The following is a 13,753-nucleotide window of genomic DNA, read 5'->3' as shown; positions in this document are numbered from 1 at the left end:
CTCCACGGGGACATTACTGCCTCGGGCACCTTATGGTCCGTCTCCTGTGAGTCTAGATTTTCGAATCGGACGCAAAACTGATGTTAATTGTAACGGTCAGGGCCGCCTAATGACGATGGAACACTCAAATCGCGTCGCGATTCAATAAATCGTCCTCCAGCCGACTTGTCTCCGAGGGGATATTGCTGCCTCGAACACCTTATGGTCCGTATACTGTGAGTCTAGATTTTCGAATCCGACGCAAAACTGATAATTGTAACGGTCAGGGCCACCTAATGACGATGGAAAACTAAAATTGCATCGCGATTCAATATATCGTCCTCCAACCGGCTTGTCTCCAAAGGGATATTGCTGCCTCGGGCACCTTATGGTTCGTCCCCTGTGAGTCTAGATTTTCGAATCCGACGCAAAACTGATGGTTAATTATATCGTTCAGGGGCTCCTAATGACGATGGAACACTCAAACTGCGTCGTGATTCAATACATCGTCCTCCAGCCGACGTGTCTCCACGGGGATATTGCTGCCTCGGGCACCTTATGGTCCGTCTCCTGTGAGTCTAGATTTTCGAATCGGATGCAAAGCTGATAGTTAATTGTAACGTTCATGGCTTCCTAATCACGATGGAACACTCAAATGGAATCGCGATTCAATACATCGTCCTCCAGCATACTTGTCTCCAAGGGTCTATTGCTGCCTTTTGCACCTTATTGTCGTTCTCCTGTGTGTCTACATTTTCGAATCCGACGCAAAACTGATAGTTAATGGTAACGTTCAGGGCCTTCTAATCACGATGGAAAACTCAAATTGCATCGCGATTCAATAAATCGTCCTCCAGCCCACTTGTCTCCAAGGGGATATTGCTGCCTGTGGCACCTAATGGTCCGTCTCCTGTGAGTCTAGATTTTCGAATCGGACGCAAAACTGATGGTTAATTGTAACGCTCAGGGACTCCTAATGACGATGGAACACTCAAATTGGATCGCGATTCAATACATCGTCCTCCAGCCGACTTGTCTCCAAGGGTCTATTGCTGCCTATGGCACCTTACGGTCGTCCTCCTGTGAGTCTAGATTTTCGAATCGGACGCAAAACTGATAGTTAATTGTAAGCTTCAGGGCCTCCTAATGACGATGGAAAACTCAAATTGCATCGCGAATCAACACATCGTTCTCTAGCCGATTTGTCTCCAAGGGGATATTGCTGCCTCTGGCACCCTATGGTCAGTCTCCTGTGAGTCTAGATTTTCGAATCCGACGCAAAACTGATGGTTAATTGTGAAGTTCAGGACATCCTAATGACGATGGAACATTCAAATTGCGTCGCGATTGAATACATCTTCCTCCAGCCGATTTGTCTCCAAGGGGATATTGCTGCCTCAGGCACCTTATGACCTGTCTCCTGTGAGTCTTGATTTTGGAATCGGACGCAAAACTGATAGTTAATTGTAACGTTCAGGGCCTCCTAATGACGATGGAAAACTCAAATTGCCTCGCGATTCAATACATCGTCCTCCAGCCGACTGGTCTTCAAGGGGACATTGCTGCATCGTGCACCTTATGGTCCGTCTCCTGTGAGTCTAGATTTTCGAATCGGACGCAAAACTGATAGTTAATTGTAACGTTCAGGGCCTCCTAATGACGTTGGAAAACTCAAATTGCATCGCGATTCAATACATCGTCCTCCAGCCGACTTGTCTCCAAGGGGATATTGCTGCCTCGGGCACCTTATGGTCAATCTCCTGAAAGTCTAGATTTTCGAATCGGACGCAAAACTGATGGTTAATTGCAGTGTTCAGGGCCTCCTAATGATGATAGAACACTCAAATGGCATCGCGAATCAATACATCGTCCTCCAGCTGATTTGTCTCCAAGGGTGCATTGCTGCCTATGGCACCTTATGGTCGTTCTCCTGTGAGTCTAGATTTTCGAATCGGACGCAAAACTGATAGTTAATTGTAACGTTCAGTTCCTTCTAATCACGATGGAAAACTCAAATTGCATCGCGATTCAATACATCGTCCTCCAGCCGACTTGTATCCAACGGGATATTGCTGCCTCGGGCACCTTATGGTCAGTCTCCTGTGAGTCTAGATTTTCGAATCGGACGCAAAACTGATAGTGAATTGTAATGTTCAGGGCCTCCTAATGACGATGGAAAACTCAAATTGCATTGCGAACCAATACATCGTCCTCTACACGACTTGTCTCCAAGGGGATATTGCTGCCTCTGACACCCTATGGTCAGTCTCCTGTGAGTCTAGATTTTCGAATCCGATGAGAAATTGATGGTTAGTTGTAACGTTCAGGGCCTCCTAATGACGATGAAACACTCAAATTGCGTCGCGATTCAATAAATCGTTCTCCAGCTGACTTGTCTCCAAGAGGATATTGCTGCCTCGGGCACCTTATGGTCCGTCTCCAGTGAGTCTAGATTTTCGAATCGGACGCAAAACTGATAGTTAATTGTATTGTTCAGGGCCACCTAATGACGATGGAACGCTGACATTCCGTCCAGATTCAATTCATCGTACTCCAACCGACTAGTCTCCACGGGGACATTACTGCCTCGGGCACCTTATGGTCCGTCTCCTGTGAGTCTAGATTTTCGAATCGGACGCAAAACTGATGTTAATTGTAACGGTCAGGGCCGCCTAATGACGATGGAACACTCAAATCGCGTCGCGATTCAATAAATCGTCCTCCAGCCGACTTGTCTCCGAGGGGATATTGCTGCCTCGAACACCTTATGGTCCGTATACTGTGAGTCTAGATTTTCGAATCCGACGCAAAACTGATAATTGTAACGGTCAGGGCCACCTAATGACGATGGAAAACTAAAATTGCATCGCGATTCAATATATCGTCCTCCAACCGGCTTGTCTCCAAGGGGATATTGCTGCCTCGGGCACCTTATGGTTCGTCCCCTGTGAGTCTAGATTTTCGAATCCGACGCAAAACTGATGGTTAATTATATCGTTCAGGGGCTCCTAATGACGATGGAACACTCAAACTGCGTCGTGATTCAATACATCGTCCTCCAGCCGACGTGTCTCCAAGGGGATATTGCTGCCTCGGGCACCTTATGGTCCGTCTCCTGTGAGTCTAGATTTTCGAATCGGATGCAAAGCTGATAGTTAATTGTAACGTTCATGGCTTCCTAATCACGATGGAACACTCAAATGGAATCGCGATTCAATACATCGTCCTCCAGCATACTTGTCTCCAAGGGTCTATTGCTGCCTTTTGCACCTATTTGTCGTTCTCCTGTGTGTCTACATTTTCGAATCCGACGCAAAACTGATAGTTAATTGTAACGTTCAAGGCATCCTAATGACGATGGAACGCTCACATTCCGTCCAGATTCAATACATCGTCCTCCAGCCGACTTGCCTCAAAGGGGATATTGTTGCCTCGGGCACCTTATGGTCAGTCTCCTGTGAGTCTAGATTTTCGAATCGGACGCAAAACTGATGTTAATTGTAACGTTCAGGGCATCCTAATGACGATGGAACACTCGAATTGCGTCGCGATTCAATGCATCGTCCTCCAGCCGACTTGTCTGCAAGGGGATATTGCTGCCTCGGACACCTTATGGTCCGTCTCCTGTGACCCTAGATTTTCGAATCGGATGCAAAACTGATAGTTAATTGTAACGTTCATGGCTTCCTAATCACGATGGAACACTCAAATGGAATCGCGATTCAATACATCGTCGTCCAGATGACTTGTCTCCAAGGGCCTATTGCTGCCTGTGGCACCTTATGGTCGTTCTCCTGTGAGTGTAGATTTTCGAATCCGACGCAAAACTGATGGTTAATTGTAACGTTCAGGGCCTCCTAATGGCGATGGAACGCTCAAATTGAGTCGCGATTCAATACATCGTCCTCCAGCCGACTTGTCTCCAAGGGGATATTACTGTCTCGGGCACCTTATGGTCCGTCTCCTGTGAGTCTAGATTTTCGAATCGGACGCAAAACTGATGTTAATTGTAACGTTCAGGGCCTCCTAATGACGATGGAAAACTCAAATTGCCTCGCGATTCAATACATCGTCCTCCAGCCGACTGGTCTTCAAGGGGACATTGCTGCATCGTGCACCTTATGGTCCGTCTCCTGTCAGTCTAGATTTTCGAATCGGACGCAAAACTGATAGTTAATTGTAACGTTCAGGGCCTCCTAATGACGTTGGAAAACTCAAATTGCATCGCGATTCAATACATCGTCCTCCAGCCGACTTGTCTCCAAGGGGATATTGCTGCCTCGGGCACCTTATGGTCAATCTCCTGTAAGTCTAGATTTTCGAATCGGACGCAAAACTGATGGTTAATTGTAGTGTTCAGGGCCTCCTAATGATGATGCAACACTCAAATGGCATCGCGAATTAATACATCGTCCTCCAGCTGACTTGTCTCCAAGGGTGCATTGCTGCCAATGGCACCTTATGGTCGTTCTCCTGTGAGTCTAGATTTTCGAATCGGACGCAAAACTGATAGTTAATTGTAACGTTCAGTTCCTTCTAATCACGATGGGAAACTCAAATTGCATCGCGATTCAATACATCGTCCTCCAGCCGACTTGTCTCCAAGGGGATATTGCTGCCTCGGGCACCTTATGGTCCGTCTCCTGTGAGTCTAGATTTTCGAATCGGACGCAAAACTGATGTTAATTGTAACGTTCAGGGCCTCTTAATGACGATGGAAATCTCAATTTGCATCGCGATTCAACACATCGCCCTGCAGCCGACTTGTCTCCAAGGGGATATTGCTGCCTCGGCCACCTTATGGTCAATCTCCTGTGAGTCTAGTATTCGAATCCGATGCAAATCTGAGGGTTAATTGTAACGTTCAGGGCCTCTTAATGACGATGGAACACTCAAATTGCGTCGCGATTCAATAAATCGTCGTCCAGCCGACTTGTCTCCAAGGGTATATTGCTGCCTCGGGCATCTTGTGGTCCGTCTCCTGTGAGTCTAGATTTTAGAATCGGACGCAAAACTGATAGTTGATTGTAACGTTCAGGGCCTCCTAATGACGATGGAACACTCAAATTGGATCGCGATTCAATACATCGTCCTCCAGCCGACTTGTCTCCAAGGTGATATTGCTGCCTCGAGCACATTATGGTCCGTCTCCTATGAGTCTAGATTTTCGAATCCAACGAAAAACTGATGGATAATTGTAACGTTCAGGGCCTCCTAATGTTAATCGAACACTCATATGGCATCGCGATTCAATACATCGTCCTCCAGCTGACTTGTCTCCAAGGGTGTATTGCTGCCTATGGCACCTTATGGTCGTTCTCCTGCCAGTCTAGATTTTCGAATGGGACGCAAAACTGATAGTTAATTGTAACGTTCAGGGCCTTCTAATCACGATGGAAAACTCAAATTGCATCGCGATTCAATAAATCGTCCTCCAGCCCACTTGTCTCCAAGGGGATATTGCTGCCTGTGGCACCTAATGGTCCGTCTCCTGTGAGTCTAGATTTTCGAATCGGACGCAAAACTGATGGTTAATTGTAACGCTCAGGGACTCCTAATGACGATGGAACACTCAAATTGGATCGCGATTCAATACATCGTCCTCCAGCCGACTTGTCTCCAAGGGTCTATTGCTGCCTATGGCACCTTACGGTCGTCCTCCTGTGAGTCTAGATTTTCGAATCGGACGCATAACTGATAGTTAATTGTAAGCTTCAGGGCCTCCTAATGACGATGGAAAACTCAAATTGCATCGCGAATCAACACATCGTTCTCTAGCCGATTTGTCTCCAAGGGGATATTGCTGCCTCTGGCACCCTATGGTCAGTCTCCTGTGAGTCTAGATTTTCGAATCCGACGCAAAACTGATGGTTAATTGTGAAGTTCAGGACATCCTAATGACGATGGAACATTCAAATAGCGTCGCGATTGAATACATCTTCCTCCAGCCGATTTGTCTCCAAGGGGATATTGCTGCCTCAGGCACCTTATGACCTGTCTCCTGTGAGTCTTGATTTTGGAATCGGACGCAAAACTGATAGTTAATTGTAACGTTCAGGGCCTCCTAATGACGATGGGAAACTCAAATTGCCTCGCGATTCAATACATCGTCCTCCAGCCGACTGGTCTTCAAGGGGACATTGCTGCATCGTGCACCTTATGGTCCGTCTCCTGTGAGTCTAGATTTTCGAATCGGACGCAAAACTGATAGTTAATTGTAACGTTCAGGGCCTCCTAATGACGTTGGAAAACTCAAATTGCATCGCGATTCAATACATCGTCCTCCAGCCGACTTGTCTCCAAGGGGATATTGCTGCCTCGGGCACCTTATGGTCAATCTCCTGAAAGTCTAGATTTTCGAATCGGACGCAAAACTGATGGTTAATTGTAGTGTTCAGGGCCTCCTAATGATGATAGAACACTCAAATGGCATCGCGAATCAATACATCGTCCTCCAGCTGATTTGTCTCCAAGGGTGCATTGCTGCCTATGGCACCTTATGGTCGTTCTCCTGTGAGTCTAGATTTTCGAATCGGACGCAAAACTGATAGTTAATTGTAACGTTCAGTTCCTTCTAATCACGATGGAAAACTCAAATTGCATCGCGATTCAATACATCGTCCTCCAGCCGACTTGTATCCAACGGGATATTGCTGCCTCGGGCACCTTATGGTCAGTCTCCTGTGAGTCTAGATTTTCGAATCGGACGCAAAACTGATAGTGAATTGTAATGTTCAGGGCCTCCTAATGACGATGGAAAACTCAAATTGCATTGCGAACCAATACATCGTCCTCTACACGACTTGTCTCCAAGGGGATATTGCTGCCTCTGACACCCTATGGTCAGTCTCCTGTGAGTCTAGATTTTCGAATCCGATGAGAAATTGATGGTTAGTTGTAACGTTCAGGGCCTCCTAATGACGATGAAACACTCAAATTGCGTCGCGATTCAATAAATCGTTCTCCAGCTGACTTGTCTCCAAGAGGATATTGCTGCCTCGGGCACCTTATGGTCCGTCTCCAGTGAGTCTAGATTTTCGAATCGGACGCAAAACTGATAGTTAATTGTATTGTTCAGGGCCACCTAATGACGATGGAACGCTGACATTCCGTCCAGATTCAATTCATCGTACTCCAACCGACTAGTCTCCACGGGGACATTACTGCCTCGGGCACCTTATGGTCCGTCTCCTGTGAGTCTAGATTTTCGAATCGGACGCAAAACTGATGTTAATTGTAACGGTCAGGGCCGCCTAATGACGATGGAACACTCAAATCGCGTCGCGATTCAATAAATCGTCCTCCAGCCGACTTGTCTCCGAGGGGATATTGCTGCCTCGAACACCTTATGGTCCGTATACTGTGAGTCTAGATTTTCGAATCCGACGCAAAACTGATAATTGTAACGGTCAGGGCCACCTAATGACGATGGAAAACTAAAATTGCATCGCGATTCAATATATCGTCCTCCAGCCGGCTTGTCTCCAAGGGGATATTGCTGCCTCGGGCACATTATGGTTCGTCCCCTGTGAGTCTAGATTTTCGAATCCGACGCAAAACTGATGGTTAATTATATCGTTCAGGGGCTCCTAATGACGATGGAACACTCAAACTGCGTCGTGATTCAATACATCGTCCTCCAGCCGACGTGTCTCCAAGGGGATATTGCTGCCTCGGGCACCTTATGGTCCGTCTCCTGTGAGTCTAGATTTTCGAATCGGATGCAAAGCTGATAGTTAATTGTAACGTTCATGGCTTCCTAATCACGATGGAACACTCAAATGGAATCGCGATTCAATACATCGTCCTCCAGCCGACTTGTCTCCAAGGGTCTATTGCTGCCTTTTGCACCTTATTGTCGTTCTCCTGTGTGTCTACATTTTCGAATCCGACGCAAAACTGATAGTTAATTGTAACGTTCAAGGCATCCTAATGACGATGGAACGCTCACATTCCGTCCAGATTCAATACATCGTCCTCCAGCCGACTTGCCTCAAAGGGGATATTGCTGCCTCGGGCACCTTATGGTCAGTCTCCTGTGAGTCTAGATTTTCGAATCGGACGCAAAACTGATGTTAATTGTAACGTTCAGGGCATCCTAATGACGATGGAACACTCGAATTGCGTCGCGATTCAATGCATCGACCTCCAGCCGACTTGTCTGCAAGGGGATATTGCTGCCTCGGACACCTTATGGTCCGTCTCCTGTGACCCTAGATTTTCGAATCGGATGCAAAACTGATAGTTAATTGTAACGTTCATGGCTTCCTAATCACGATGGAACACTCAAATGGAATCGCGATTCAATACATCGTCGTCCAGATGACTTGTCTCCATGGGTCTATTGCTGCCTGTGGCACCTTATGGTCGTTCTCCCGTGAGTCTAGATTTTCGAATCCGACGCAAAACTGATGGTTAATTGTTACGTTCAGGGCCTCCAAATGACGATGGAACACTCAAATTGAGTCGCGATTCAATACATCGTCCTCCAGCCGACTTGTCTCCAAGGGTCTATTGCTGCCCGTGACACCTTATGGTCGTTCTCCTGTAAGTCTAGATTTTCGAATCCAGCGCAAAACTGATAGTTAATTTAACGATCAGGGCCTCCTAATGACGATGGAACGCTCACATTCCGTCCAGATTCAATACATCGTCCTCCAGCCGACTTGTCTCCAAGGGGATATTGCTGCCTCGGGCACCTTATGGTCCGTCTCCTGTGAGTCTAGATTTTCGAATCGGATGCAAAACTGATGTTAATTGTAACGTTCAGTGCCTCTTAATGACGATGGAAATCTCAAATTGCATTGCGATTCAATACATCTTCCTCCAGCCGACTTGCCTCCAAGGGGATATTGCTGCCTCGGGCACCTCATGGTCCGTCTCTTGTGAGTCTAGATTTTCGAATCCTACGCAAAACTGATGGTTAATTGTAACGTTCAGGGCATCCTAATGACGATGGAACACTCAAATTGCGTCGCGATTCAATACATCGTCCTCCAGCCGACTTGTCTTCAAGGGGATATTGCTGCCTCGGGCACCTTATGGTCAGTCTTCTGTGAGTCTAGATTTTGGAATCCGATGCAAAACTGATGGTAAATTGTAACGTTCAGGGCCTCTTAATGACGATGGAACACTCAAACTGCATCGCGATTCAATACATCGTCATGCAGCCGACCTGTCTCCAAGGGGATATTGCAGCCTCGGGCACCTTATGGTCCTTCTCCTATGAGCCTAGATTTTCGAATCCGACGAAAAACTGATGGTTAATTGTAACGATCAGGGCCTCCTAATGATGATGGAACACTCAAATGGCATCGCGATTCAATTCATCGTCCTCAAGCTGACTTGTCTCCAAGGGTGTATTGCTGACTATGGCACCTTATGGTCGTTCTCCTGCGAGTCTAGATTTTCGAATCGGACGCAAAACTGATAGTTAATTGTAACGTTCAGGGCCTCCTAATAACGATGGAACACTCAAATTGCTTTGCGATTCAATACATCGTCCTCAGGCCGACTTGTCTCCAAGGGGATATTGCTGCCTCGGGCACCATATGGTCCGTCTCCTGTGAGTCTAGATTTTCAATCGGACGCAAAACTGATAGTTAATTGTATCCATCAGGGCCTCCTAATGACGATGGAACGCTCACATTCCGTCCAGATCCAATACATCGTCCTCCAGCCGACTTGACTCCAAGGGGATTTTGCTGCCTCGGGCACCTTATGGTCAGTCTTCTGTGAGTCTAGATTTTGGAATCCGATGCAAAACTTATGGTAAATTGTAACGTTCAGGGCCTCTTAATGACGATGGAACACTCAAATTGCGTCGCGATTCAATAAATCGTCCTCCCCCCGACTTGTCTCCAAGCGTATATTGCTGCCTCGGGCACCTTATGTTCCGTCTCCTGTGAGTCTAGATTTTCGAATCGGATGCAAAACTGATGTTAATTGTAACGTTCAGTGCCTCTTAATTACGATGGAAATCTCAAATTGCATTGCGATTCAATACATCGTCCTCAAGCCGACTTGTCTCCAAGGGTGTATTGCTGCCTATGGCACCTTATGGTCATTCTCCTGCGAGTCTAGATTTTCGAATCGGACGCAAAACTGATCGTTAATTGTAACGTTCTAGGCCTCCTAATGACGATGGAACACTCAAATTGAGTCGCGATTCAATACATTGTCTTCCAGCCGACTTATTTCCAAGGGGATATTGCTGTCTCAAGCACCTTATGGTCCGTCTCCTGTAAGTCTAGATATTCGAATCGGATGCCAAACTGATAGTTAATTGTAACGTTGAGGGCCTCCTAATGACGAGGAACACTTTAATGGCATCGCGATTCAGTACATCGTCTTCCAGCCGACTTGTCTCCAAGGGTCTAAGTGCTGCCCGTGGCACCTTATGGTCGTTCTCCTGTAGGTCTACATTTTCGAATCCGACGCAAAACTGATAGTTAATTGTAACGATCAGGGCCTCCTAATGACGATGGAGCGCTCACATTCCTTCCAGATTCAATACATCGTCCTCCAGCCGACTTGTTTCCAAGGGGATATTGCTGCCTCGGGAACATTATGGTCCGTCTCCTATGAGTCTAGATTTTCGAATCCGACGAAAAACTGATGGATAATTGTAACGTTCAGGGCCTCCTAATGTTAATCGAACACTCAAATGGCATCGCGATTCACTACATCGTCCTCCAGCTGACTTGTCTCCAAGGGTGTATTGCTGCCTATGGCACCTTATGGTCGTTCTCCTGCCAGTCTAGATTTGCGAATGGGACGCAAAACTGATAGTTAATTGTAACGTTCAGGGCCTTCTAATCACGATGGAAAACTCAAATTGCATCGCGATTCAATAAATCGTCCTCCAGCCCACTTGTCTCCAAGGGGATATTGCTGCCTCGGGCACCTTATGGTCAGTCTCCTGTGAGTCTAGATTTTCGAATCGGACGCAAAACTGATGGTTAATTGTAACGTTCAGGGCCTCTTAATGACGATGGAAATCTCAAATTGCATTGCGATTGGATACATCGTCCTCCAGCCGACTTGTCTCCAAGGGGATATTGCTGCCTCGGGCACCTTATTCTCCGTCTCCTGTGAGAATATATTTTCGAATCCGACGCAAAACTGATGGTTAATTGTAAGCTTCAGGGCCTCCTAATGACGATGGAAAACTCAAATTGCATCGCGAATCAACACATCGTTCTCTAGCCGATTTGTCTCCAAGGGGATATTGCTGCCTCTGGCACCCTATGGTCAGTCTCCTGTGAGTCTAGATTTTCGAATCCGATGAGAAACTGATGGTTAGTTGTAACGTACAGGGCCTCCTAATGACGATGAAACACTCAAATTGAGTCGCGATTCAATAAATCGTTCTCCAGCTGACTTGTCTCCAAGGGGATATTGCTGCCTCGGGCACCTTATGGTCCGTCTCCTGTGAGTCTAGGTTTTCTAATCCGACGCAAAACTGATGGTTAATTGTAACGTTAAGGGCATCCTAATGACGATGGAACACTCAAATTGCGTCGCGATTCTATACATCGTCCTCCAGCCGACTTGTCTACAAGGGGATATTGCTGCCTCGGGCACCTTATGGTCCGTCTCCTGTGAGTCTAGATTTTGGAACCGAACGAAAAACTGATAGTTAATCGTAACGTTCAGGGCCTCCTTATGACGATGGAACACTCAAATTGCGTCGCGATTCAATACATCGATTTCCAGCCAACTTGTCTCCAAGGGGATATTGCTGCCTCGGGCACCTTATGGTCCGTCTCCTGTGAGTTTAGATTTTCGAATCAGATGCAAAACTGATAGTTACTTGTAACGTTCATGGCTTCCTAATCACGATGGAACACTCAAATGGAATCGCGATTCAATACATCGTCCTCCAGCCGACTTGACTCCAAGGGTCTATTGCTGCCTTTGGCACCTTATGGTCGTTCTCCTGTGAGTCTAGATATTCGAATCCGACGCAAAACTGATAATTAATTGTAACGTTCTAGGCCCCCTAATGACGATAGAACACTCAAATTGAGTCGCGATTCAATACATTGTCTTCCAGCCGACTTGTTACCAAGGGGATATTGCTGTCTCAAGCACCTTACGGTCCGTCTCCTGTAAGTCTAGATTTCCGAATCTGACGCAAAACTGATGTTAATTGTAACGTTCAGGGCCTCTTAATGACGATGGAAATCTCAAATTGCATCGCGACTAATTACATCGTCCTCCAGCCGACTTGTCTCCAAGGGTATATTGCTGCCTCGGGCACCTTATGGTCCGTCTCCTGTGAGTCTAGATTTTCGAATCGGACGCAAAACTGATGTTAATTGTAACGTTCAGGGCCTCTTAATGACGATGGAAATCTCAAATTGCATCGCGATTCAATACATCATCCTCCAGCCGACTTGTCTCCAAGGGGATATTGCTGCCTCGGGCACCATATGGTCCGTCTCCTGTGAGTCTAGATTTTGAATCGGACGCAAAACTGATAGTTAATTGTAACGATCAGGGCCTCCTAATGACGATGGAACGCTCACATTCCGTCCAGATCCAATACATCGTCCTCCAGCCGACTTGTCTCCAAGGGGATATTGCTGCCTCGGGCACCTTATGCTCCGTCTTCTGTGAGAATAGATATTCGAATCCGACGCAAAACTGATGGTTAATTGTAACGTTCAGGGCCTTCTAATCACGATGGAAAACTCAAATTGCATCGCGATTCAATAAATCGTCCTCCAGCCGACTTGTCTCCAAGGGGGTATTGCTGCCTCGGGCACCTTATGGTCAGTTTCCTGTGAGTCTAGATTTTCGAATCGGACGCAAAACTGATGGTTAATTGTAACGTTCAGGGACTACTAATGACGATGGAACACTCAAATTGGATCGCGATTCAATACATCGTCCTCCAGCCGACTTGTCTCCAAGGCTCTATTGCTGCCTATGGCACCTTATAGTCGTTCTCCTGTGAGTCTAGATTTTCGAATCGGACGCAAAACTGATAGTTAATTGTAAGCTTCACGGCCTCCTAATGACGATGGAAAACTCAAATTGCATCGCGATACAATACATCGTCCTCTAGCCGACTTGTCCCCAAGGGGATATTGCTGCCTCTGGCACCCTATGGTCAGTCTCCTGTGAGTCTAGATTTTCGAATCCGATGAGAAACTGATGGTTAGTTGTAACGTTCAGGGCCTCCTAATGACGATGGAACACTCAAATTGCGTCGCGATTCAATAAATCGTTCTCCAGCTGACTTGTCTCCAAGGGGATATTGCTGCCTCGGGCACCTTATGGTCCGTCTCCTGTGAGTCTAGGTTTTCTAATCCGACCCAAAACTGATGGTTAATTGTAACGTTCAGGGCCTCCTAATGACGATGGAACACTCAAATTGCGTCGCGATTCAATACATCGAACTCCAGCCGACTTGTCTCCAAGGGGATATTGCTGCCTCGGGCACCTTATGGTCCGTCTCCTGTGAGTCTAGATTTTCGAATCAGATGCAAAACTGATAGTTAATTGTAACGTTCATGGCTTCCTAATCACGATGGAACACTCAAATGGAATCGCGATTCAATACATCGTCTTCCAGCCGACTTGTCTCCAAGGGTCTATTGCTGCCTGTGGCACCTTATGGTCGTTCTCCTGTGAGTCTAGATTTTCGAATCCGACGCAAAACTGATGGTTAATTGTAACGTTCTAGGCCTCCTAATGACGATGGAACACTCAAATTGAGTCGCGATTCAATACATCGTCTTCCAGCCGACTTGTCTCCAAGGGG

Source organism: Schistocerca cancellata, chromosome 11 (assembly GCF_023864275.1).
Source record: "Schistocerca cancellata isolate TAMUIC-IGC-003103 chromosome 11, iqSchCanc2.1, whole genome shotgun sequence".
NCBI lineage: Eukaryota > Metazoa > Arthropoda > Insecta > Orthoptera > Acrididae > Schistocerca > Schistocerca cancellata.
This window is presented reverse-complemented; position numbering follows the sequence as displayed.